Source organism: Danio rerio, chromosome 23 (genome assembly GCF_052040795.2).
Source record: "Danio rerio strain M-AB ecotype USA chromosome 23, GRCz13ab, whole genome shotgun sequence".
NCBI classification, from domain to species: domain Eukaryota; kingdom Metazoa; phylum Chordata; class Actinopteri; order Cypriniformes; family Danionidae; genus Danio; species Danio rerio.
In genome coordinates this window covers 11,554,802-11,560,000 of record NC_141043.1, presented here as the reverse complement: position 1 = coordinate 11,560,000, position 5,199 = coordinate 11,554,802, and the positions used below count along the sequence as shown (strand labels likewise).

At 33.0% G+C, this 5,199-nt stretch overlaps 1 protein-coding gene across 5 annotated transcripts in view; it reads right to left on the bottom strand.

Moving 5' to 3' along the window:
• The window catches only part of chl1a (cell adhesion molecule L1-like a), a 163,424-nt gene extending 158,434 nt beyond the window's left edge, over positions 1–4,990 (bottom strand). For all 5 annotated transcript variants that reach the window (XM_087306005.1, XM_087306007.1, XM_087306011.1 and 2 more), the window contains exon 1: positions 4,941–4,990. The gene's annotated coding sequence lies outside the window, so the exon portion shown is untranslated. The remainder of the gene's footprint in view (positions 1–4,940) is intronic.
• Between the last annotated feature and the right edge of the window lie 209 nt (positions 4,991–5,199).

The window sequence follows — 5,199 nt, the reverse complement described above, 5'->3', positions numbered from 1 at the left end:
AAAATTAAGGGCATGACGACTTGAGTGACAACTAGGTCTCGCTGGTCACCGTCACGCACTTCAGCTGATTCCAGCTGATTAGCCGCTGAACTCGGCATATACATTGTATTTTTGTGTTGTTTTATGGGCTTTTACACAATTAGTTGCTTTTTGGAATTATTTTTTACAATCATCAGATGATATGGCATGCTGTGTGCACTTAGTTGTGCTCATAAACCATTCAAGTGGCATTCACCAAGGTGAGTGAAATTCTTATATACTTTTATATCCTATCTATGAATGTATTTATTTATTTAAGATAATTTATCATTTATGCTTTACTTTAGAACTTGAATGCACTTCGGAATCTGACAGATTGATTAGCTCTAGGCTATAGAACAGTTATCTGAAGCGTTGTCATACAGTTTTATGCCTGGATTTTTAAAAAATAGCCTTGCATTTACTCACACAGACTATATTTGAAGTATTTGGAAGTATTTTGCGTTTCCCTCCAGTAGATAAAACATCATAAGAACAATGCTTAGTGGCTCAATGTTTTACAACTGTGGTTCTAAAAGTCTAAACACTTTGACATAGTGTACAACCAAGCACAATTGGTCAGAACACAAACGAGTTGCAGGTAATGAAGTATTAAGCGTTTCTCCCCAAAAAAAGCCCCAATCAAAATGATAGCAGGCATCTGTAGCTCTGCTCATGCCCTGCCTCTTTGCCCATTTTTGGTTACCCCTGGTCGGCGTGATAATCCACAAATAAAATGGGGACGGTTGACCACTCCTACTTGTAGCTTCATTCGAGCTCTTCGGAAACTTATGGGTAACATCACAGATACTACGTCCATATTTTATTTACAGTTTATGATCATAAACTAAAACAAAACATATTTGTACACTAAAGTGTTGTTAAATTTTTTTTCTTTTCTTAATAAAATGTGTTATTAAAAAAAAAATAAAAAATTGAAATAAAAAAATCACAATAATCAAAAAATATTAAGCTTTATTTAAAGACAGAGCACAAAAAATATGAATATAAGTTATTGTAATGAAAAAAATAACTATTTTAACATTTTAAATATACGAAAACGTACTATGATAACTTAATCTCTTTTTTTTTAAATAGTTTAATATGACAAGCTGTGATATGTGTGTTGTTTTTGCATACAAATCAGTTAGAGTAAATGACTGAGAACCATTATTTCAACCATGTTTTTATTTTATTACATTTTATTTTTTATCTTACTGGAATTTAATCTGGTTTCTTGTTACTGTATAAGACAGTTCATTCCACTGTGGCAACCGCTGATAAATAAAGGGACTAAGCTGAAGAAAAATGACTGAACGAATGTACTGTCTAAAAAATGCTATCATTATGACTACATTTCTGATATTTGTTGGTGTAAAACTAAAACTAATGCATCCAGTTTCAGTGAGTAATATCAAATCATATCTCTGACCAATATTCAAATGAGATTTTACCACCTGAAGCACACTTTAGATTGAAGAATCTAAAACTGTATTACAGTGCAGATTACCTCTTTCATCTCAAATCCCATTCCTAAAATGTTCCTGCTGCTTAAAAGAGGAGGAAAACTGTAACTTATCTATTGGTATCGCAGTGTGTTTGTGGTGCCCATGCAAAGCTTGTGTCTGATATTAAGCTCTCAGCAGGGTATTTGAGTATCTCTGGATTTGCCAATTATCTGCTCCCAGTCAAGTTGGGTCACAATGAAAAGAGGTTCGACCTATTTCTCTGTGAAAAGCTGCAGCAGCCTGAATAGCCAAACTTCAGAGAACAAACTGCAGCCCCTGCCCTGAACGACCTCCTCTTTCTCATGTGCCTGAGAAGAGCTCAAACCTTCACAATACACTCACTCCTCCATCCAGCCTGGTTAACACACTAAATAAAGTTTAACTGAATTATTTCACTGTAATACTACTGAGATGTTTGCTATCACTATAAAAAGTCCCCTTTGATAACATGCTAACTGTAGTATGATGACATTATATTCAAATCCTATTTTATTTTAGTATCATTATTTCAAAAATAACTTGCTGATTGTACGATTAATTGCTTGCAATAAAAAAGTTTGTATTTATATTTTAAAATACAGTTGAAACCAGAAGGTTACATACACTTAAAAGAACGAAACCATTTTTTTTAAATGTCTAGTGTTGAACCATTGTTGAAACGTTTACTACTTCAGGTCCATTAGGATTACCTGAAGGGTTTAAATTTGCTAAATGCCAGAATAATGAAAGAATTGTTTGTTTGTTGTTGTTTTTTAAAGAATTTTTTATTAATTTCTAGACAGTCAAAAGTTTACATGCATTTCCTTGGTATTTTTTAGCTTTGCTTTTAAACTGTATAACTTTGGTCAAATGTTTTGAGTGTCCTTTCACAAGCTTCTCACAATAGTTTGCAGGAATTTTGGCCCATTCCCTTTTACAGAATTTGTGTAACTGAGACAGATTTGTAGGCTCTTGCTCACACACGCTTTTTTAACTCTGCCCACAAATTTTCTATAGGATTAAGATAAGGGCTTTGTGATGTCCACTCCAAAACATTCACTCTGTTGGGCTTAAAGCACATTTGAACTAATTTGGTATGCTTATGGTCATGTTCTGTTTGGAAGACCCGTTTGTGGCCAAGTTTTAATTTCCTGGCTGATGTCTTGAGATGTTGCTTCAGTATTTCTACATAATGTTCTTTCTTCATGATGCCATCTATGCTGTGAAGTGGACCAGTCCCTCCTTCAGCAAAACAGCCTCACAACATGATTCTGCCACCCCCATACTTTACAGTTAGGATGGTGTTCCTAGGATTGTAAGCTTTCCACGTTGTCCTCCAAATGTAACACTGGTCATTATGACCAAACAGTTCAATCTTAGTTCCATCAGATCACAGGACAAAAATTATTCTTTTTCCCAGTGTAATTTTGCAAATTATAATCTGGCTTATTTTGTTGATTCTGGCTTGTTGATTTTCCCATGTGTTCACTCAAGGAAGCAGTGTGTTTGAGGTTTTCTTTAAATACTATTCAACAGTTGTGCCACCAATTAACTCAAATGTTGTCATTTAGCCAATCAGAAACTTCCAATACCTTGACACAATAAATTGAGCTTTTTCAGAGGCATAATAAACTTATTGTATGTTAACTTGACTTTCAAGAAATATTTCTCAAAAAATATCTCTCTCATTATTCTGCTATTAAGCATAACAAAAACAAATTTGATAATCCTAACTTATTAATAAAGGGCAACCAAGATATTTAAAAAAATTAACCCTCTAAAATTATCAGTATAATTATTGGTATATTGTATTTGAGTTAATCATATAGTAATTTGATTAATTTAGAATTAATTTGGGTAATATAAAGGCCAACAAGCTAAAAAAAAAAGTCTGGTAATAACTGGTGAAATAGTCTAAGTAAATACATGAACAAATACTATAGTAAATGTGATCTTTTACAATACAATATATTACAAGCTTTTAATTAACAGTATGGTGGACATTTAGTGCAATTTGTACATGGATTTTAATCTGTTTTTATATATCATTTCTCTTTACTGTAAAGCACTAAGTACTACAGAAAGCACAACATACTATAGAAATGTTAAAGTAATACCACACACTATCACAAGAATACTAAAGGAATATTACAATCTGTACAACACAAAATCCTGTGGTAATTCTATAGAAATGTTGAAGTAATATCACACATTACCACAAGAATATTACAGTGGTATTACAATCTGTACAACATAATCCTGTGGTATATACTGCAGGAATATGAAAGTAATACCACACACTACCACAAAAATAATATACACAACAAAATCCTGTGCAGTGCAAAAATCCAACTCACAAATTGTTAATTTAGATTAAAATCGTAAGTTAGGTAGACATATTTTTGAGATCAGAGATGAATTTACTAAAAATATATATATTTAACTGCATGTTTGTAACTTTGTTCAATGAAAGTAAAAAAATCAGTTGGGGAGCCTTTAAATTTTGATTTCTTCATTTGAGCATTCAGTAAAAAAAAAAAAAAAAAAAAGAGTTAAGCTTACAATTTTAAAGCAACTGGTTTATCAAGCTTCAGAGGTTGAAGTTGTGCCAAATTAATCCGTAAAGTATACTTGACTTAAAACAGCCTTTTCAGTCAACCTAAAAAAATAATTTAGCACAACTTCAACCACTGAAGCTTAATAGACTCAAAATTTCCTTGCAGCTGGTTGCTTTAAAATTTGATAAAAGTATATACAGTGTGGTAAATACTATATGAAAGTAATACCACACACTACCACAATATTACAGGAGTGCATAAACAACAAAATCCTGTGGTAAATACTTAAGAAATAAGAAAATAATACCACACACACTACAAGCATATTACAGGAGTATTACATACACAACAGAAACCTGTGGTAAATACTACAGGAATATGAACAATTGCACACACTACCACAAGAATATTATAGTATTACTTTCTTTACAACAGAATCATGTGGTAAAACGTCTCTGAAAACTACAGTACTACTACACAATTACCCTATAACTTTTGTGTTGTACTTTTGATGGTTTACCACATGAAATACCGCAGTAGGAGTTTACTATAGCATGGTTCAAAAAAGCGTCAGTATGCATACATCCCCTTAGTATTTTTTTTATTTAGGAAACGAGCATTTAAGTGTTTGCAGTTGCGCAACTTCAGGTGCACTGACATGTTTCTGTTTGTAAAAAGTGATTAATCAGGATTAACAAATGAGGTTTCTCGAGGCATGACTTAACACGCCATCGTTTAACTCTGAATTAAGCCCGTGCCAGTGCGTGATGGATGAGATTTACAGCAGTGACACGAACTTTGAAATCAAGAATTGCGCAACGAATGATCGATCCTTTGCATTATTCATTCTCCCACCTATTAATTAAAAGTGCCTTACCTGATTTAAGTCGGCGTTAAGCTCCTGTCAGAAGAGATGAGCAGAATGACACAAACACGCAAGCCTCACAAACTTTTTTTTTCCCGCACTCTATGAATGAGCGCATCTCCCTCCCTCTGCAGGAACACCCGATACTATATAGGTTGCTGTGTGAGGATTTTATTACCAGCTTAAAATAAGAATCAATCCGACATTTATGTAGTGCTTTTAACATGTACAGGTAAATAATTAAATTACAAAATTATGTAATAATAGATAG